We start from the raw sequence: 21954 nt of genomic DNA on the forward strand, positions 1-21954 counted from the left end.
AATTACTGAAACATGAGTATTTGAAATCATGTTACTTGTATGATTGTTTACCACATTTTCTTAAGCAGATCACCAGTGCTGACCATGAGCAGAGGGTTATTTAAGCAGCTATCTTGGCTGACTTGTGGGACTGGATGTGATGCATCTCTAAGGTTTGCTGTGCAATATAACCTATGCTGCTGCGCGGTCCTCGAAAGCTGTACTTTTTTTACAGCCACAGCCGATTAGAGCCGACCTGGCAAGGGACCAGAAAGCCTTTGGGAGGATTAATGCCTATTAGTGTCATTGTCTCTCCTACTGTAAAAACAGCAGCAACGTTACGAGCGGCCGACCAGGCGTCTGTTGCCCGTGCACACCTCGCCCGCTGCCAGGATCCGCGTTGCACTTTTGGCCTCGCTCCCTAATTGCGAGAGAGAGCTGGTGCCTGGCGGTGCAGCTGGCAGAGCCCTTCCCGTCGGGTGGCGAGCATCCTGGTGAGGTGGCCGCAGGAGCTGGCCCGTCACTCATCGCCCTGCTCTGCAGCGCTTTGTTTCCTTTCCTTCCCTTCCCGCTCCGCTCGCTGCATCGCAGAGTGGGCTGGCGCTGAACTTTTTACCTTCTTCTGCTGGAGACAATGGCCATTAAAATGATTTGTGAAATAAATACTATCGCCAGGCAGGTGTTGGACCTGTAAACAGTTAATTACCGGGGCTCTGCAGATGCCGCCTGTTTCTTTGGAGATGTCTGCCAGCTAATATTATCTGATAGCAGCTCATTCAGCTGACGAGTCTGTCGTTTTGGAAGTCAGCTACCAGGATCTGTGCGATGTCGATAAGCTTGCATGCTTGCATTTGGAAGAGCTTCACAGCCTGTAATCATCTTGAGACATTCGACCTATAATGCAATTAGTACTTTACAATCAACCTGACAAGGAAAAAACAGCAGAAAAATCATAACAGGTTGGTTTTCTGTGCCTTTCAGCCTCATGCCAAACTTGTTTTTACATCATTGTAAGGAAAAAAGAGCTCGGGCCAGCCCAAGGGTCAGCAAACAGCAGAAGACAGGGCACATTGTTCAGAGATTTAGCCAGTCCTTGTTTGTAGAAACTTGGTGAAATCATATTTGTATTCAACATCTGGGTTCAGCCCATTCCAGCTGGTTAGTGCTGTGGTAATTATTGCAGAGGTTTGCTGCAGGTAAACAAACCGTGCTCTAAAAGACACACCTGATAGTCAAAAGTGAACCCGGGGTTAACTATTAGAAGAAACAGGGGCATGTGTTTGAAATGGGCAGGATTCGTGCCTCCTTTTGTACTGATCTGCATTTTGGACTGTTCAAATTAAAACCATTTTCCCACTGCAAAGCAAAGCAATACTTGTGAGCTGGTCCACGGAACACTCTTTTCTCTGTTTATCACATTCAAGTAGATCTCAACACCCTCCATAACCATTTCAGCTATGTCTACTATTTTTGCTATTCGGTAGAACAAAAGATGATTTGTACCTGGGGACAGTCTCTTTACTCCATGAACCTAGAAAGTGTTTGAGTGGGAAGTTATCTCTATGAGCACAGGCAAAAGAGAGAGAGGAAATAGCTTTGTTTCAGAAAAATATTAGCATCGAGGAATTTTTTTCTTTCTGGTGGAATTGCATTTGGAATTGCATCTTTTAGAGAAACCCCCCACTAAAGCAGATAAGTGTTTTGCTGTGCAGTCGGGCTGCTCAGGTTTCCCCTTGATGTTGGGGCTGTGGGGACCCTCCTGCAGGACTTTGTTGCTCTCGTGGCTGCAGCCTCCCCATGGATGAATGGGGAGGAGTGGCAGGAGGGTAAATGTGGGAGCTTTGTGTTTTTAGACAGTTCTTTAGCTTCTCAGAAAGTTAATTAGGAAGTGAAACCTTAAGCAGTTGACAGTGCGCATTGTTGGCTGCTAGTGCTCTGTGACAAATACCACTGAAAGGTACTTCACTTTCTTTTGTAAACAGAAAGGTAAGGAATTTGCACAAAAATGTATTGGTGAAGATCTGCTTTTCATCATGGCCTAACCACATAGTAAACAACAGGAATAACTTGTTTTAATAAAGTATGGTGTTGAAACATTTATCAGCAAGCTCTTTCTCTCCATTTCAAAGGTATGTTTAGGTAAGAGGAACTGTTGCCTTGAAGAAACCCAATCTGAAATTTTGTTATAACATTTTCTTCAGGTCAAGGTCAGGAAACTTAAGGAAAAGTTTGACTTTTGGGCCATCATACAATTACGCCTGAGTTGATTAATACAGTATGCTGAAACAGCCATCTAGGAATTCCTTACCATTTCAAATGTATCCCAAATAGTAGTTACTCATGTAAAATTATTCTAGTAGTCACATTATAAAAAGCATGACTTCATTTTTATCATCAGTTTTTGCATGTAGCCATGCACAGTTATGAGGCAAGCGTAATAAGCCATGCATTTTAATGTAACAATAAAAAGATTAACATACCTTTCTCTTACAGACTAGGTTCCCTTGACTGGCACTAATATAGGTCTCTGGAGAATTAATAAACTAAGCCTGGGGACTTCAGAGTTAAAGCATGTTAAAACAGCTCTGTGTAGCATTTCGACTGAACCAGACTTTCACAACGTACCTGTGAAACTGAATGGAGAACAGTAAGGAGGCAGCTGAAATGCACAATAGATGCCCATTTCAGAATAAAGACAGCTGTATTTTGCCCTAGTGCTTCCAGCCCTCTGCAGGTGGAGCAGCTTGGCACACTTTTCTCTCACCAGCTTTTGCAGAGTGAGCCACACAGAGTGACATGGGAGAATATTGATTGTATGAAGACTCTATAAAGGGCACAGCATTTGTGGAAGTCAGGTTTGCAACCCGACTAGTAGTCACAGATCCTGCTCCAAGGGGCTGGAGAACATCAAGGAGGGGATGGCATTGAGCCTTTATGTCTGTGATATGTGCAGGAATAGTGCAAAGTGTATTTGCTAAACAAGACCTGGGTTCTTTGCAGCCTGTGGCAGAGATCTCCTGTCTCTGCAGCTTTCTGCCCATCCGTGCTGTCCCTTTCCAATCTCCATTAAACTGAGTCCTCATGGTAATGCCACAGTTTCCTCAGCCACACGGATTTTTTACAATGACTTTCCCTTTTGCCAGTTTTCCCCACAGAAAGGCAGAATTCAGTTCTCTGTTTACACGTTCCCGTGAAGTGATGCTTTATTTGTTTTTACAAGGCTGTGTAATACCATTTAGATGTAGTTCACAGAGTATTTTTGAAGATACTCAGACCATCATTCTAAATATTGAATTATTCAGAAGCTTCCAGATTTTTCCATAGAAACTCCCCAAATATTATTATATTTAACATTTTGGGTTGCTTTTAGAGATGGAGGAGAAGGATTTTTGAGAGTCCTTAGTGCTGACCTGAACTTCTCCCTGCTCCTTCCTAATGCTCTTAAGGGTGCAAATCCATTATAGTACAACCTTAAAAATTACACTGACTTAATAATAATTATATTGTATTTTCTGCCATGCACTGGTTAATTTATCTGCAGCAAAGCCTCCAAGGCATTTGTGTCACCTATGGGACATGTGGTATGTAGGATAAGTATGGAGTAATGGCCCTCGACTAAGGTTAAGTTATTTTACATCAGAACATCTCTTCAGGCTCTGCAAGTGACACTAAGGCTGGATGACACAAGGCTGAGGATATGAACCTAGTGTCCCAGTGGTTTTTCCTGCTCCATGCCCATTGACGAACATGGGTAGGGTTGGAAGCAGGTTTCCCACCTATGGGCATTGTGGGGTCAGGGAGGAAGATTCCACCCTTATCAACCTCATTGTGAGCTCACTCCTTATTTCCTGAGCAGCGAGGAATGTTTATTCAGCTGACTTGGTTTCTGGGAAAGTGGCTAGAAGGAGACATCACTGTGTCAGTCTTCCTCATCATCCACAGGGGTGATATACCATGCAACAAGTATGGTATAGGAAGGGATGGGGAGGCATGGCCGGCTAGAAAAGGGCTGGACCAGGCAAAATGAAGTATTTTAACACACGTGGGATTATTACCCTGTTTCTCTGTATCTACAGCAATTTTAATCTGAATTTAGCCTACAAAACTAATCAAAATAACCTTTTTTCATTTGAGCACTTGATTACCTCCCAAAGGCTCCATCTTTCAGTGAGTTTAAGTAAATTCAAATAATATGTGCAGAGCATGCGGTGCTGATCTACACCAGAGCATCTGTTAATAGCGGTGTGGTCGGATGGGAGCATGGGGAAGGGCTGGGAGCACACCTTGAGCCAGGCGTCAGACCATCAGGGGACAGCTGAAAGCACGGGACTGCCTTCATGCTCCCAAATCCTTGCTGCGATTGCTACGCACTTCTGAGCCATCTGAGTGACTTTGCATGGCAGCAAGCAGATCTGGCTAGATGTGATTAGATGGTGAGAGAGTTGTACGAGGCTTGGTGCAAGCTGAGGAGCAGCCTCTTGTCTGATTCCTTCTGCTGGCTGCTTTTCCCTCCCCAACTGCAGCCCTCCTCGCTGCACCTCCTGAGCCTTTGCGGGCAGCTGTATCTGTGAAAGGATCAGTGGCCTTCGGCTGCATCTCCTTATGGAAATTGCTTTGACCTTTATTTTCATTTGCTGGCCTGACTGCTATCCTGTCCCCAAAGCGGAGTGTGGTTACACCTTTCTGCTTAAGCTGGCATGTTTAGTGTAAAAACACAAGAAATTAGAACTGCTCAGCTTTCTAGAAATAACTTTTCTCCTCTTTTTATCACCTACAGAATGCCTGGAGAGTTTCAAACTAATAACAAGGTTATGTAAGAGAATAGGAAATAAAAACATACATATATTTTACTTCTGCAGAAACACCCCTGTTGCATTTACTCTTCCAACACAGTAAATGAGCCTTCTGTATACTTTGGCACTACAAAGCATTTCAAAGATACTTCTGGTAAACACCAATACCATATCTATCCTTCGAAACCTCAGCCTTCAGGAATGTATATATTGTACAAGTGGAACAAAAAAGTCAACTTCAACATTTTGAGCAATCAGTTTGATTCTGGTCACGGCAATTACTCTTTCTGTCAGCAGGAGTAAAATTTACAATCGGGAAATCAAAAAGTCAAATGTATTCCCGTATAACGCAGCATAAGCGGCACGTAAATTAGATCACCCCGCTGGAAAACCTGCTTCCTCTTATTTGCCTGAGCAGAGCTGTGCAGCCCCAGCATGCCGCGAAGGAGCCTGCAGCTTGGTCCTGCTGGTGGGTGGAAGGAGCTGGAGTTATCGGGCTGGGGCCGATGCAGATGTCCATGGGCAGCCTAACCTCTAAATGCTGGAGCATTTTCCCTAGGAAGAAAGATGCTGCTTGGCTTGGCTGCCAAGGGAGAGCTAGAAGGAGCACAAGTGCCTTGTCCGGGCATTTATGAGCCCTTGCTTGAGGTCTGGCTTGACTTCCCAATTACAAATATGGGGGAAAAATATCCTACATGGTCTGGGTGGTTGGTTCTTCCACAGCTGCAGATACCAGTTTAAGAAAACAGAATTTTTGGGATGGGGGAAATGAGCCACTCCAGAAAACTCCTCTTGTTCTCCTGCAGATGTCAACCAAGCACTCCTACCTTTGCAAAAATAAATCCGTGCCAATATCCATCTCTCTTCAAAGTGGGATTGTGCTCTGTAGTGCAGAGCCACGGGGCTCAGAGGACTAGAGACTGGGTGAGGAGGTGGCCAGAGCCAGGAAGGGCCACCACTGCGTGGCCCATGTGAACTCTCCAGCCCTCACCAAGGGTCCAGCACACTGCCAACGCTAGGGCAGGGTCTTCAATGGGCAACAAAAATGTGCTGAATGCTGGCTGAGTCATTCTTGTGAATTCAAAACACAGGGCACAAAATATGTGAAAAATTATCCTTGCTTATAGTTTGGGGTAGCATGGGAAAGAAGGAGCAGAACAGTAACCATGCTAGGAACTCTGTGGTTACCTGCTGCGCCTGGAGTTTGTCTCCCTTGCCAGCCCCAGCCAGCTGAGAATATTCCCAACATTGAGGGTGAGAACCCCTTGAGTTACCACGCTGTCTTAGCACTTTGCCCCACAGAAGTAGGAGGCATGCACAAAGTTCCCATTTTAAAGGTGCCCACATCAGCTCTTTGTTAATTTTTATTTCCTTCTCACCCAGAGGGATTACACAAGCCTGGCTCCCTCTGAGCCCTCAGCCCCTCCGGGACCTGGAGGAGAAAGCAGAAGAGCAACTGGCATGGATGGACCAAGACGAAGGCACTGGTCCTCCTCCCCAGCCTCCTCCTGCTGCCTCTCTGGAGCAGCCAGTCAGTCCCAGACATTTCTCCCCTTTGCTGTCATCTTCTCTTCAAGGGGCATCCAGCTAACTTCCTGCCTTCAAGGCTTTCTTTTCTTTCTTGTCTTTCTTTCTTTTTTTCTTTTTTTTTTTTTTTTTTTTTTTTTTTTCAGGAATTGAATGTTTTTGACAGTTTCCCCCCCTTTCTTTTCTCCCATGGGTTCATTGGGAATGGCTGAGGAAAACAGGAGGTTTCAGTGACCAGCCAATTTATGTGACACTATTTGAGATAAACGAATGGGCAAGTGGGACTTCTGAGGCTGGTCTGGACAATGTAATTAAAATGTTCCTTGGGCGGCAGTTGTAAGCTGACCCTTGGCAAGCAAGCTGGCTGGTCATAGCAGGCTTTGGAAAGAGCGTTCTCATTTCTTAGCATGGATGATTCTGCATTTTAGTGATTCTGTCAATTTTTTTTCCTCTTTAGAAAGAAAAATACAGTGTTATTGTTTATAAAATTGTGTAGATTTTGAGACACTTCATCTTCTTTCCCTCAATTACACTACAAACACTTCAGAATCAGAATTCCTTTCCTAGAGATTTTTTTCTCTTTTTCTTTCTTTCTTTTTCTTTCCTTCCTTCCTTCTTTCTTTCTTTCTTTCTTTCTTTCTTTCTTTCTTTCTTTCTCTTTCCTTCTTTCTTTCTTTCTTTTTCTTTCTTTCTTTCTTTCTTTCTTTCTTTCTTTCTTTCTTTCTTTCTTTCTTTCTTTTTCTTTCCTTCCTTCCTTCTTTCTTTCTTTCTTTCTTTCTTTCTTTCTCTTTCTTTCTTTCTCTTTCTTTCTCTTTCTTTCTTTCTTTCTTTCTTTCTTTCTTTCTTTCCTTCTTTTTTTCTTTCCTTCCTTCATTCTTTCTTTCTTTCTTTCTTTCTCTTTCTTTCTTTCTTTCTTTCCTTCTTTTTTTCTTTCCTTCCTTCATTCTTTCTTTCTTTCTTTCTTTCTCTCTTTCTTTCTCTTTCTTTCTTTCCTTCTTTTTTCTTTCCTTCCTTCATTCTTTCTTTCTTTCTTTCTTTTTCTTTCTTTCTTTCTTTCTTTCTTTCTTTCTTTCTTTCTTTCTTTCTTTCTTTTTTCTTTCTTTCTTTCTTTCTTTCTTTCTTTCTTTCTTTCTTTCTCTTTCCTTCTTTCTTTCTTTCTTTCTTTCTTTCTTTCTTTCTTTCTTTCTTTCTTTCTTTCTTTTTCTTTCCTTCCTTCTTTCTTTCTTTCTTTCTCTTTCTTTCTTTCTCTTTCTTTCTCTTTCTTTCTTTCTTTCTTTCTTTCTTTCTTTCCTTCTTTTTTTCTTTCCTTCCTTCATTCTTTCTTTCTTTCTTTCTTTCTTTCTCTTTCTTTCTTTCTTTCTTTCTTTCTTTCTTTCCTTATTTTTTTCTTTCCTTCCTTCATTCTTTCTTTCTTTCTTTCTTTCTCTTTCTTTCTTTCTTTCTTTCTTTCTTTCTTTCTTTCTTTCTTTCTTTCTTTCTTTCTTTCTCTTTCTTTCTTTCCTTCTTTCTTTCTTTCTTTCCTTCCTTCATTCTTTCTTTCTTTCTTTCTTTTTCTTTCTTTCTTTCTTTCTTTCTTTCTTTCTTTCTTTCTTTCTTTCTTTCTTTCTTTTTTCTTTCTTTCTTTCTTTCTTTCTTTCTTTCTCTTTCTTTCTTTTTTTCTTTCCTTCCTTCTTTCTTTCTTTCTTTCTTTCTTTCTTTTTAAAAAAAAGAGAGAGAGAGGGAAAAAAAAGAAAGAAAATAGATCTCATTTCAGTTGACAAGAATCAGTAAACTGGTTCCCAGATCTGGGAACCTTTCCTTTTGGTAATACATAATCCTCTCTGACCACATTCATTTAATTCTTCAAGCCCACTCTGCACTTCGGTGTGTTCTCAGGTTTCCACCTCTTCATAGCACATTTTTAACACATAGAAATGATGTCTGAAAGCTAATTATATTAAACAACTTCAAGGTGATTTCAAACATACGGGGTCTCATAGAAAAATTTATGTCTAACTTTAAAAATAATTTCTACTAATGATTATACAAGGATTGTCATATATATTTTTACTTTGCTGAACAGGATTTTCCCTTCAGAGAAATAATATTATCATTAACTGTTTTTTATCATAGCAGCATAAAAGAACCAGACAAGGCTGAATACTGGCGTGCTCAGTCTCCCCACTCACAGTCACTCATTAGTGCCTGACCTTTTCCTCTAAATGCTTATCATCTAAGTTGACGTAGTGAATAAAAATGACAGAGATTCAGCTTTGCAGCAGTCACTGAGAAGGGAGGCACCTTATGTTCCTTCCTTCCTCCCTTCCTTCCTTCCTTCCATCCTTGAGAGGAGATCTTCCAAAGACAGTGGGAAATGCCATTTGTTCTGTTCAATATGTACACGTTAGCATATTTTAAAGTCATTTTAGATTTTTTTTTTCTCAAATTCTATAATGGCATGGCTTTCTACAATCTCTCTCTCCTGTTCTTTTCACTTGTGGTTATGTTTTGTGCAGCTCAAGATTTTCCAGTGAGAATGAAGTTCAGCTTTTGTTTTTCGTTTGTCTCAGCAAAAGGAGCCAGATATGAGAAATGCACCTGACATGGCCTAATTTGTTCTCATATATTTAAATTAATTTTTGAGGTACTAGGTTGAAAAACACAACCTGAGATCATGAAGAAATGTGTGGGAAACATATCTGGACTTACTTATAACTTTGGAAGAACGTGAGAATTCAAGTTTATTAAGCCAAAAAATAATAAATTTGCGATGTAAAATACAACTCCAAGTAGACCAGATGATAAACATGTTTTAATGCAATGCATGCAGCTGCGCCACTCTGTTGTTTCCAGTCTTTTTCTGCCTGGTCTATTTACTTCCTCTTAATAACTGCAGGATATATTTATTGGGACCAAAATTTTCCCTAGTCGTTTGCAGCAAAATTTCTGTTCCAAGGAAAGGCTTGTTTCTTTGAACTGCTTTTCTAATAAAAGCAGAAAGCACAGCATGTACTACATGAGAACCGTATAAGCACATTGAAAAACAAATTCACTTGGTTTCTACTTTTTGGGGAGATGAAGAGAGAAAGAGATAAAGAAATCACTGTATGTCTCTGCATGACTTGGTGTCACCCCAAGGACAACTGAGGAGTGAAAACCCCAAGCCACCAAAGAATTTGTGTCAGAGGAAAAGCAAAAGAGTGAGGGGCAAGTCAAAGCTGTCGAAGGGAAATTCAGGCAGTGGCTAAGCTGAATTTGACTTTGGTGGTAGTTGTTTCTGTCCTGTATAGGGCAGTTGGGCCCCAGGTTACAGATGTTTCAGAAAACAAAGCCAGTCGTTGGGGGAGTATACTTGCAATATTATATGTTGTTCTGGAGCCACTCTCACTCAGACGTATGAAGACAATTTTTATGTATGAGGGAGCAGATAAACAACTCTGCTTATTCAACAGTATGGAAATAAAAGCAAGGTGACAGGAGCAAAGGGACAAATTTCATGTTTTTTAAAGAAAAATGAGGGTTTGTGTTGTGCCCCCCATTGCTAGTTATACGAAAGAGTAATATGGCTTTTTTAGGAGTATTTGGGTGGGATGCATCTTTTGCAGTATAGACACCCATGACATTTGCCTTCACCTCTCCTGGGTGATGGGGGCATGAGAGGAATCAAAGACGATGCCATCCTGGAAAAAAAAAAAAAAGCATAGGTGTAATTGAACTGTATGTCAATTGCAAATGCTGAGACAAATAAGCATCCTGACAACTTCCTTCAAGGCAGCAAAACAAATGTGTGCATTGTGGGAGAGCCTGGCCAGCTCTAGGGTATTTAGCCACCATCCCTGGGAAAATGTGCTATATTTTACTTTGTGCACTGGGGACAGGAACAATACAGTGTACGTTGTACAATATGCTGCCCTTGGTTTTGGTAGCACCAGTCAACTTTCATTGGGAAAAACACCCTCTTTGTAAGACCAGGGAGCCCAAATATTGACCCATTACAATAAAACACTCCCTGTGAAGTGCAGAGTGCAAGGGAATTTAAAAACACTGGTCTCAGTGAAGGATGAAGAGGGAATATGATAAGACACTGGACTTAAGTAGGGGTCAGGGCACAGGTATGCAGAGCTTTGAACGTGAAAATGGAAAGCGCCCAGGTAACATGATATCCCTCAGACGAGCATATCTGCAGCTTTCCAGCTGCAGATATTTCAGCCGTCTGTGGCCGTCATGCCCCTGTCACAGACTTCAAGCTCCTGTGCGAGCAGGTGAACTTGAAGGAGCAGCCCCAGCTACTGCCTGTATAAAGCATGCTTCTGATACACTAATAAAGCACAAAAGATTTGGGCATATTCTTATGGAAAGCCAGGCTGTAACAAGTGGAGCCCTAGATGTTTTACTCCCAGCCTGCACTGGCATGTCTCTGCTTCTCAGCCCTCCCTCACTTTCCCTCCACAAGCCACTGTGATGCATATTCCACACAGCTTTTGAGGTGTGAAATTCTTAAGCAGCAGATTGGACTCAGTATGACATGTTTAACTCCTCTATATATATATATTTTCATAGATGTGGATATTGGATGGAGCAAAGATGCAGATCTGATTCATGTGTTCTCAGAAATGCTTCCATAAGTTTTGGCCAGGACTTTTGATCTAGTGCCTGTGTGGCATAACACATCATTGAGCTCGTTGTTTGTAGGAACAGGTGTTAAGACAATCTTGTGGCTGAAATGCTTTAACCTGCTTATACATATTGTGTGATGGACCTGCTAGGTGTACTTTGGGAGGGATGGAGAATCAGGTCAACCACTGCCCAGTGATATCGATAGGATTTTTGCCATGTACTTTACTAGGGACAAGTTGAGCCTTCATCTCACAGATCATTTTATCAGACTTGAATGAGCAGATCAAACATCGAGATCTTTTTAAACTGCCTCTTTTTGCTGCAGTCACTGGATTCATAAAGCTATTTCAGATCATTGATGTGTTCCACACATTTCTAAAATGAATGCAAACCGGAAAGTATGCCCTTTTGTGGTGCTGGAGGGCTGGGGATGGCTTGTTACATATAGCACTGCCTACTGTTTATTTTTTTTGGAAGGGGATGAGAGGGAAATGTTAGGAGATAGGTTGGAGCATTATCTTCCTGAAACAGCCATAACAGAGGATGAAGGTAGAATACCTCAAGTTAGTACGGTGCCAGTACTGTCTATCATCTCTGTTTATACACATTCCCTCATTCAGCTTCAGATTTACTGTTTTCTAATCCATGTGCTTGTTTGCAAGGTTAAGACTTCCCGTAAAAGCCATATGTATTGTCTCATGTCTTTTTCAAACTCTCTTCTGCTCTGCCTCTGGTTCCTTTTATCAGTATAGAAACTGGAAAAGGAAGAAACATTTATCATCTGGTTTGGTTTTTGTTCAGATAACAATTGAACTCTCTGAATACGATAACTTAAGATTTTAAGCCAAATTGAATTCCTTCAAAACAAACAAAAAAACAACCAATCAACCAACCAACAAAACAAAACAAAACAAAACAAAACAAAACAAAAAGAAAGGTTGTAGAAAAGCAGCTGAATAAGGCATGCACTGAGGAGAGGACACACACTGCTATCATTCCTGCAACACTCAGCAACGTCCAACACACTTACCACAGAGTGGGGAGAGGCAGACCTATTTTTTTGAGCTGATACTTAAGCATTCACATGGATTTTGCTTAGATTGGCAGCAACACTTAAATGAACAGTTTTGTGAAGAAATAGACACTAAAGATAATGTTATTCTTGTTGTTTCCAAGGCAACGGACATGCTTGATGGGATATATCCATCACGTGTGCTCTGTAACCATCTGGTTTCACAGTCCTCATTTCAGACACTCTAGGAATGAAATGTAGGTAAACTTTAAGCAGGTTTGTAATTACTGTTGTCCTTACAGAAATTTTTTAACATGATTTTGCAGCTGCCTCATCATAAGGCCCAAAGGTCTTTTCAGGGTTTTATTGCCACTTTTAAGGAACATTTTAAGAATTGTTATTGTACTTTAGCTACAGATGCCACTGTTTCTTCTTGGTTTCTTCTTGGTTTCTGAAACTGTGCTATAATGACATCACATTAAGATTTTTTTTTCCAGGCTCCAAAAAGGTCACAGTTATTTTTTCCAAATGGCTCTGTCAAACATAAAAATTAACCATACTTTGAGCTGGATTTTCTGTATTTGTAATGTATGTTTATGTTAGAGTTTCTGTCAAAACAGGGATTAAAGATAAATGTAGCTAATTAAAAGAACATTTGCTTAGAGCTCCTGGTAATAGATACCTCATTGTGGGGTCTTGAGGTAAAGCTTACTTTAACAACTGATTCAGTTTATGGGATTGTGTTTGAACATTATAGAAGGTTATTTCAATTTTCCAAATTGTGCATATTAACCTGAGAACAATCAAGTTAAGTCTATAAGTAAATTGCAGAAGAGAAGTCAGGGTGTACATGCTTGCTATGTAAAATGTTCTTGTCGGCTCTACTTCCTACACTTCATCATTTCAAATAATGCTTCCCAGCAGTATATGTAGGTGAAAACTTGTTTTACAGAAGGGAAAAAGTCTATCTGGCACTGGATGAGTCAATAAGTTGCAAACTGTAGCATAAGGTAGAGAAAAAAATTTGAAAAGATCCCATATCAAATTAGGTAATTGCTTCTTTTATCTTACTTTATTTTACTAAACAGCTGTGCCCACAACATTAATTTCATTGCACATGACATCTGTGTTATCCTAGGGACTCCTGTGCTGGGGAAAAGGTCAATGCCAACTGCGATTGCATCAAGTTTCCATAAACTTCAGTGGCCAATAATATTTTGTGCTTTATAAAAAGCATGTAAAAATAATAATGTATTTGCGTAGCGCCTTTCATAGTAAGGGATTTCAAAGAGGACTACAAAGTGTAGGCCCAATCCTTTAGTTCTTATATAAACAAAACTCCCATTGATTTCAGCAAACTTATGCCAGAATAAAGAGGACAGAGGAAAGGTGTCAGGACTTGGCTCGGCATACTATGTGCAGCAATCACTTCATCCACTAATAAAGTTCGGTCACCTCTTGGATGGGACTTGGCATGAGTGGTTGTGAGCTGTCAAGTTCTCTAATTAAGATTTCAGATTTTGGTGGGGCAAACTTTGATAAATTGAGAGAACTGGTTAGGAAAGACAGCTGGGGCTGAGGAGTTCAGGGTCTTCCAAGTAGAGAAGGTATGGACCTGCTTCAGGTCAAAGATGCTGAGGGATATATAAAATTATCACAAGCAATAGTGACAACAACAAAGGGAGATGTTTCAGATGTGTGTGGGGAAACTACTACCTCAGGAAGGATATTGGCAATAAGTAGGGATATGGAAGCTGAAAAAAAGGACTGCTTTACAAGGAAATCCTTGGTATAAATTCAAAAAGGGTGGGAATAAAGGGAGACTAACTAATGACAACCTGAACTGAGCTTAGAAGGAAAAAAAAGAAACCCCAGAGTTTGTCCACTGCAGGTACAGAGAAGTAGGACTTCTGTCCATTAAGAATGGAATTGAGACTAAAGGTATTTTTGACTTGGAGACAAACCATGAGAAATCCTTTGTCCCATTGTTCAGCAAGGATGAAAATAGTGACCATGAGGACAAAGGGGAGGGGATCAATGGGAATGAGGCATCCAAGTGAAAATTTCAACTGGCTGATGATCTCCATCCCAGGAGACAGGAAGATCTGCTGTTGAGAACTGCAAGCTTGGCAGCAATTGCAGTCACTAATTGGTTCAAACAAGCATTAGCACTTCAGGTCAGGCGGATAGCAAGGAAAATGTCTATATCCGAGTGTGGGAAAAGGTATCCAGACAGCCATGGACCTGTAAGTCTAACCTAAATGGGCTCTACAGCAGTCTTTGAAAGAGATAAATGAAAAACAGTAAAATGCAAATAATAGTTTTAGCAAAGGTAGATCACATTGAACTATTTCTATGTAATTCCTAATTTTCTGGACAAAAATGATGTGGTAAATATCATCCATCAAGATTTCAGGAAAACATGCTCTGAAAGCAAATGGGCAGCCTTTACTTGTTATAATGAGACAAATCAGGAGAATTGTGAAGTAACTGGAGACATATGGTGGACAGCAGCAGGGCCTGTGAAAATGGAATGGATCAACCAGACTACAATAGTTGTTTTCTTTAATACCTTCTTTGGGACTTGACACAAATATTAGTAGAGTACTGAGAAGGTTTACTGATATATGGAGTTTGGAAGCATTGCTAATACAGATCTTTTGGAAAGCGCAGGGTCTAACGGCCCAAATAGAAGTGGGATAAAATATAATAATAAGATTAATGAAAAATTATGCTAGAATCTCAGAGCTCATCTGTTAGTAGAAAGTTGTGAAAGAGCCTCTTACTCATTGATCAAGAACTGTCTGAGAGCCACCAATTTGATATAACCATGAAAAGACAAATGTAGTCCCAGAATTCTCCAGTGAAATTATTGTCAGTGGGGACAAAGAAATGCTAATATCATCATGCAAGGCTCTGACTAGACCTCTTCTCAAGCATTATGTACTCGTCTGCCCATTCATGGTTAAAAAAGGCCATTTGAAAATCTAGCAGAGGCAGGTGAGGATTCAAGAAGGTTCAAAAGAGGTATCTTTGTCCTGATAAGAGGATGATAGAAAAGCTTGGCTTGTTTACTCTGGGAAAGTGAGGATAAGAAGAAGAGCATAGGGGAAAGCATCAGGAATAAAAGAGTCATTTAAGCTAAATTAAAATATTTTCACATGTACAATGGGTGTAAAATGAGGAGAAACAAGTTTAAGCTGGAAATGAGAAGGCAGCTCTTCATTTTTAGAGCAAGTGCGCTTTGGGATATTCTCCAGTTGAGTAACACAGGCCAAACCCCAACAACTTCTTTTATGTTGGAGCCTGAAGATTGTATGAAAGAAATTATACATTGTGTTTGTTTGCAGTAACAGGGGAATCAACTTAATGGCCCAGAAAGTTGCTTGGAGCTCTGTGTTCTGATATCCTCTGCAGCAAACACTGTTGCTGTAGAAGAGATTTGAATAGAAATTAAGTGCAGTCCTGTTGAAATTGAAGTGGGAATTTAAGTTCCCCGAGAGTAATTAACCATGCTGTGTGTGGTCGGGACATGGAAGAGGCATTTAATGGCTGTAAATATCAGTAGGTCTTTAAGGGGTAGAGGAGATTATAATTATTGGGAATTTCATACACTAATATTCTCTTAAGTTCAGAGGATGTGTCCTTTTGAATGCCACCTATTAATACAGTGTTGAGATATTGGTTTAACATTCATCTAGGTGACAACTGGCTGAGTATGTCTGACTGTCCTTGTCTGTATCCCAGATTTGGAGGAGTCAGAAAATAACACAGCTTGTCTTTCATTCAGCAATAGAAAATGTCCTGTTTGTAGATATTGCTTTGGAAAACACCAACTGTTATCAAAGCAACCCACTTGTTAGAATTAAAGAAACGTACAACAACACTGCTCTCATGCAACAGGATACTAAATATAGCAAAGAGGGGAAATCAATACACCATTTCCCTAAATACCGATATACTTTTCAGCAAAATCATTCAATTAAATTGGTGAATGTTATTAATCTATTGTTTTAATGTTTTAGTTCTACCTACAAACTTAAACTGGGTTGGAGAGAGGTATCCTGAGCTTTACTCTTGAAACATCGTGAATGTAGGTGAGCTTTTACCAGAACCAACACTGCCTGGCTTATGACATTTGTTGAGACTTGTTGTCTAACAATATGATAACATGAAACGCTCAGTGATAGCTCTCTTTTCCTAAACTAATAAAAAACATTAAGAATGAATTATGTTTGAGGCATGCCATTAATTGTGGTGTAATTTTCACCATGTGTATAATATTTAACTGCACATTTTGTCACAGTACAATTATAGGAAATGTTTTTCCAAGATGTCTCTCTGACTATATATACATTGTGGTTGCTGTAATTATTTTCCCCAGTGATAATGTACAACATTCCCAGGGTCCTGTCTTATAAAATGTTTGCTGATAGACAGGATACATAAAGAGCAATGTAGTGTAGTTTTCTCCCATTGTTATACTTAGTTGAGGAAGAAGGTTGAAAAAGTCGTACAGCTTATGTACATACATTTGTCTCTGCTTTCTCATTTATACTACACACATGTCCACTACTTTGTTTTCAGTGCTATGATGCTCCAAGTCCCCCAAGACCCTAAAACAACTGAGTGAAATTAACACTGGAAAAATATATGTTAATTTGTTTCGAAATGGCCATTGCTATTTGAAGTATGCTGTGCAGTGTGGTGCTCTGAATTTTCACCCTCATTGTATATGTGGATGCAATAATGACGGGCATGCAATTAGTCAGCAGTTGGCAGACACTGCACAAGTCACTGCTCTACACTTAATCTCTTCCTGGAATCTTGGGAGAATAATATTTGCATTGGCTTATAACCAAAAATCATCTTAAATACAACTTGATTTTGTATATTTTACCCAATTGTATAATTGTATGGATAAAAAATTGTATAATTGTATGGATAAAATGTGTACATATTAAACGGCACATGCTACGTAGAATTTTCCCAAGTATAGTATTAGCTGTTTTAAAAAACATTTTTCCTGACATATGGAGAAATAACATGGCCAACACACCTGTCTGGCTGGATAGGGAAATTGCAAAAAAGAAATAAAAAATGATCTGATTCTTCTTTTGCTTCCACCTGGCAGATCAAGAGAGATTTCACTGATGTCATTATTGTTATACCATTATATGCTTAGTACAAACTGGAGAAGAACCTTGTCTATTGCCTTATCAAGGCTAAAGTAATATTTTTCTGATGTACTTAAACTCCCCCAGCAAAAAGAAAAAAAAAGTGGTGGTGGGGAGAGATCCACATCTTTAATGCTGTGGATCATATTTTTAAACTTGAAAATCTAAAAGTGTTAAGATAAGCATTCCTAGCTATATTGTTGGAAAAAATGAGACTTTTAATTTTAGTATAGTTACAATTTGAACAAAATTTGCACTCAAGAGCTTTGAAATGACAGGCTGATTCCACTCACTATGAATTTAAATTCTGATCTGCCACCACGGTAAGAGTCAAATAAGTCTGAATTAGTCAGCCCTAAAACTTGTGCTTCATTGGATATCTGAATCCGGTCCTTTTCTCAGTCATATTTGGTCCCCAGGTTTATCTTAAGCCCATCTAAATATGCAGACAAATATACAGTAATGTAACCCTGTCTGAGCATGCAATGAAAACATACAACTTAGAAGACTTGAGATCTGCCCTGCTTAATTCCATGGAGGCTTTTTCATGTATTTTCCAAAGACAAGGGAGGTTTCATACATCAACACTGTGACTGCATCCAGCCTGTTTGCATGGGCCCCATTGCTGTCTCCTTCACCCAGGAAACCACTAAGAGAAACCTGGTTGTTCTGAAAGTGTACAGTGCAGCCACAACTATCTAGTCTTAGGCAAGCAGTTGAGTGTTTCTTCAGTCTTCCTGTCTATAAAATAGTTTCATGTGTGGAACTCAAAAATGTCTTCGTACTATCGTTATACTATCATTGAACAATTTGTTATTATGAAATCAAATTACAGTGGTTATAAAATTCCAGAAAATGCTTGCAATGTAACATAACCTAACATAAAACAATTTCTGAATGCATGAAGAAAAAATATTAAAATGAAAAACAATGGACATTGTTTCTCCACAAAAATGGTGTATATTAGTTTGTTAACTTCTAGATTCAGGTTTCTTCATATTAAAGGAGAATGAAATCATTGAGAAAAGACAAGTGTAAACCAGAACTAACCTAAAGATGTCTAACTGTTCTAACTGTCAATATCCAGAGAGCACTGACAGCAGCAGCAGTTCACAGCTGTTCATAAAATCATATTTCTTCTTCTTCTTCTTCTTCTTCTTCTTCTTCTTCTTCTTCTTCTTCTTCTTCTTCGTCTTCTTCCTCTTCTTCTTCTTCTTCTTCGTCTTCTTCCTCTTTGTCTTCTTCGTCTTCTTCGCCTTTTGATTTATAAGACTTAGTTTCAGATTTCAAAAGGGTGAAATTATATATTTTAAGGTGATGAGAGCATTGCTTCAAGCCACTGTATAGGAAGAAGGCTAAATGTAAATAGAGCTTAGGAGGAGGACATTCAAAATAAGCTTCTAACTTTGAGCTCTTTGGAGATTTTTTCCCAGGAAAAAAAATGAATTGCTGAATTCTTGAGACTTTTAAAGTTGATCTAGATGAGACATAGAAAGTACAGGAAACAATCTTTCACTGGCAGGAAAAGGGCGAGGTGAATTTTTCTTTTCTAGTGATTAATTCTGCTATTTTAAGTGGTTTCTCCATCTAAAGGACACAAAAGACAGCGATCATGATAAGCTACAAGATAATGATACAGGCCCCGTTTTATTACATGGTGCTTTTTCTCTAATAGGTAGCAAAAAGAAAAGAATTGAGAAAATTCTTGCTTTAGTGTTGCTTTAATGCTTTATTCATGAAGGACTTCCTGATGATGAACTTTGTGAAGAGCATCTCCTGTGCTGCAGAGACAGATGTTTTCTGTGGCCCTGATTCAATAAAGCAATCCTATTCAAGAAAGTGGTTAAGCCAGAGAATATCCCAACAACCTGAGGATGAGAACATGACAAATTTTCAGTACTAAAAGATCTAAAAACGTATGCTTTAATGTGACTTCTTTGACTGACATTCAGCTTCCCTCAGAATTATCCGGGGAGGAATTGAAAACAGGTTAACTGGGGGCCTGAATAGATGTTCAAGCTTTTATGGATCTGATTTTTCCATTACCTATGAACTGCACCAAATCTCGGACTAACTTCAGGTTAGATTATTGCAAATTTGGCAATTATTTCTCTTGATCCAGTTCTAAATCTCCAGCTTGAGGCCTTCCCTGATGTGGATAATCAATGCCCAAGTGACTTGTGACTGCAGAGCTTCTTACTTTGTGTTGGTTCTTCTGAGTCCAAAATCAAGAGCTGGATGACTACACACACTTCTGTGGTGTTGCGATTGATTGTAATTCTAGGGCCTGTGTAGGGATCTGTGCATATGTCTATAGAGTTTTTACTAAAGTTTTCTCATTTTTATCTTTTGAGCTCTGAAAATTTCAGCTGCATCGCCACAGCTGTAAGAGGACCAAGTCAAAGCACATCTTTGTGATCACTTTTCCAGCAGATTGTGCCATTGACTGAAAGACCTCAAAAGGAGATGACATAGCCAAGAGCCAGACCCCAAAAGTTTCTGAGTACCTTCTGCTCCCAGCACTTGCTTTGGAGGATGAAAATATTCAGCACAAGAGAAGGCCTTTTCCCTTCCATAGCTTGTTTGTGGATTGTCGTTCTTACCTCTGTGGAACACATAAAACACACAATAATTCCTTTCCCTGCCTTAAACACATTTGCCTTCTTATTTCTACGGGCCAGAGCTGATGCACTTACTACTGCCAAGTTGGAAACATGCTGGCAGTGGCCGGTCTTGATGACTGACCTCTGTTCTGTTACAAACTTCATTATTTCATACGGGGTCCATATGGCAGTTTTCTTTCCTCCCCTTCCCCTTTTCCTTCTTCTGACTCTCCAAAGGTCTGGGGTTTTGTATGTCTTTTGCAGTGTCTCCCCATGAGTATTTCAGTTCTGTTGGCACTTTCCATAGCAGTATTAATAATGACATTTTGCTGGCACAGGGCCAGCTGTAAAAGTTTATGGAGTAATTTTGTAATAGAGCTGCAAGAGCTTAGCAAAAACCCAGCAGGTGAACAGGCTTTCTCCCTCACTCCTTTAAAATAAAAGCTCTCCCATTCCACAAGCTTTGCAAAGCCTTTGCACCACAGTTTCTTGGAGGCAAGATGTGCATATTTTAACATGACAGGTCTAGCAACCAGCGTTCTCCTGTGGCACTCCCACCTCCAGCTGCAAGGCTGTACCCCTGGTCCCCATCCTGAGCCATGCTCAGTGCAAACATTGAATATAAAATTGCTGCTTTCCCCTTGCCCTCCACCTTCCAGCTGCATATTCCCACCCTGGTTCCCTGCTTGGAGCAATGATTTAATAAATATATCTAAAATAATCATCAGCGCCTCTGTCTGCCCTCCCCCTCCCAGCTGCAGTTTCCCACCCTTATTTCTCTTCTCTGCCATGATTAGTACATATGTTTAAAATAAAACTCATCGTCTCCTTCTCCCTTCCTTCTCCCAGCTGTGGATTCCACCCTGCCTCCACCTTAACCAGATTTTCAGTCCTGGTTTGTAGGCATATTTCACAGAAAAATTGAGCCTCTGACAATACTCCCCTTCATGCTGACTGCCATTTCTCCATTTCAATTTGAACAGTGGGCTTTAATATGAAGTCAGATCATAGCCTTCAGTGGTGCTGTCATCAAGCCCATGAGCAATCTCAAGAGAGCAGAAAGATTCCTCCATATTCGACTCTTTTCTGCCAGTGTCTTGGCTGTGAGATCCCAAAAGGTGAATCTGTAGCTTGGATTGCACTCCTGTGTGAAGGATGTGAAGGCTCTCCTGAAACCTCTTGTTTCAGCTATATGTGACCGATTTACAGAATCACAGAGTAATAAAATAGCTGTGGCTGGCAAGCACCTTTGGAGATCGTCTGGTCCAACGTCATGCTTCAAGTGAGATTAGCTACAGCATGTATCTCAGGGCTGTGTCTAATCAGGTTTGAATATCTCCAAGACCGGGTCCGTTTTGGAGCCATCTGGAGCTGGCTCTGATCTGACATGGGGCAGCTGCTGGCCTCTGCTCACAGAGGCAACCCCTGCAGCCCCCCCCCAAAAAAACCTTGCCATGTAAACCCAATACATTTCCAACCCAAGCCATTCTATGATTTTATGATATCCTCAGGATGCATCTCACCAGGTTCCATGGACTTGTGCACCTTCTAGTTCTTTAGATGATCTCAGACCTGATTTTCTCCTACAGTGGGTGGTTCTTCATTCTCCCAGTCCCTGCATTTACCTTTTGAGACTCGGTCATTGTGGCTAGAACACTTGCTGGTGAAAATTGAGGCAAAAAAGTCATTGAGTACCTCAGCCTTCTCCATATCCTGGGTAAACTGGTCCGCTGCTTCCTTCTGGAAAGGGCATTTGATATCTTTCAGTCCTTAGGAACCTCCTCTGATCACCATGATCTTTCAGAGGTAATTGGCAGTGGCCTTGCCATAACCAGCCAACTCTATGAGCACTCACGGATGCATCCCATTTGCTCCCATGAGCTTGTGTATGTCCAAATTGTTTAAATGTTCCCTAACCTGATCCTCCTATACCTAGGATTAGTCATGATAGAATGCAAGGGAACAGCAAAAACCTGTGCCAGGGGAGGTTCAGGTTGGATATTAGGTAGAATATCTTTACTGTGAGTGTGGTCAAACACTGGAACCGGCTTCCTAGCGAGGTGGTTGATGCCCCATGCCACTTGGTGTTCAAAAGGCACTTTGACAATTTCCTCATTAATGTGCTTTCACTTTTGGTTAGCCCAGATGTGTCCAGGCAGATGTAGTTGATGATCTTTGTAGGTCCCTTCCAACTGAACTATTCCACTCCATTCCATTCCATCCCATTCCATGTTGGTCTGCCTTGTAATCCTGACCCACCAGCTACC

General features: G+C 40.3%; 1 long non-coding RNA gene across 1 annotated transcript in view; it reads left to right on the plus strand.

Annotated features, from left to right (window-relative positions):
* The window catches only part of LOC121066079, a 35736-nt gene extending 16006 nt beyond the window's left edge, over nucleotides 1–19730 (plus strand). Inside the window, exon 2 of the long non-coding RNA XR_005817494.1 lies at nucleotides 19439–19730. This is a non-coding gene — a long non-coding RNA (uncharacterized LOC121066079). The remainder of the gene's footprint in view (nucleotides 1–19438) is intronic.
* Nucleotides 19731–21954: the final 2224 nt, after the last annotated feature.

This window comes from Cygnus olor, chromosome 2 (assembly GCF_009769625.2).
Source record: "Cygnus olor isolate bCygOlo1 chromosome 2, bCygOlo1.pri.v2, whole genome shotgun sequence".
NCBI classification, from domain to species: Eukaryota; Metazoa; Chordata; class Aves; order Anseriformes; family Anatidae; genus Cygnus; species Cygnus olor.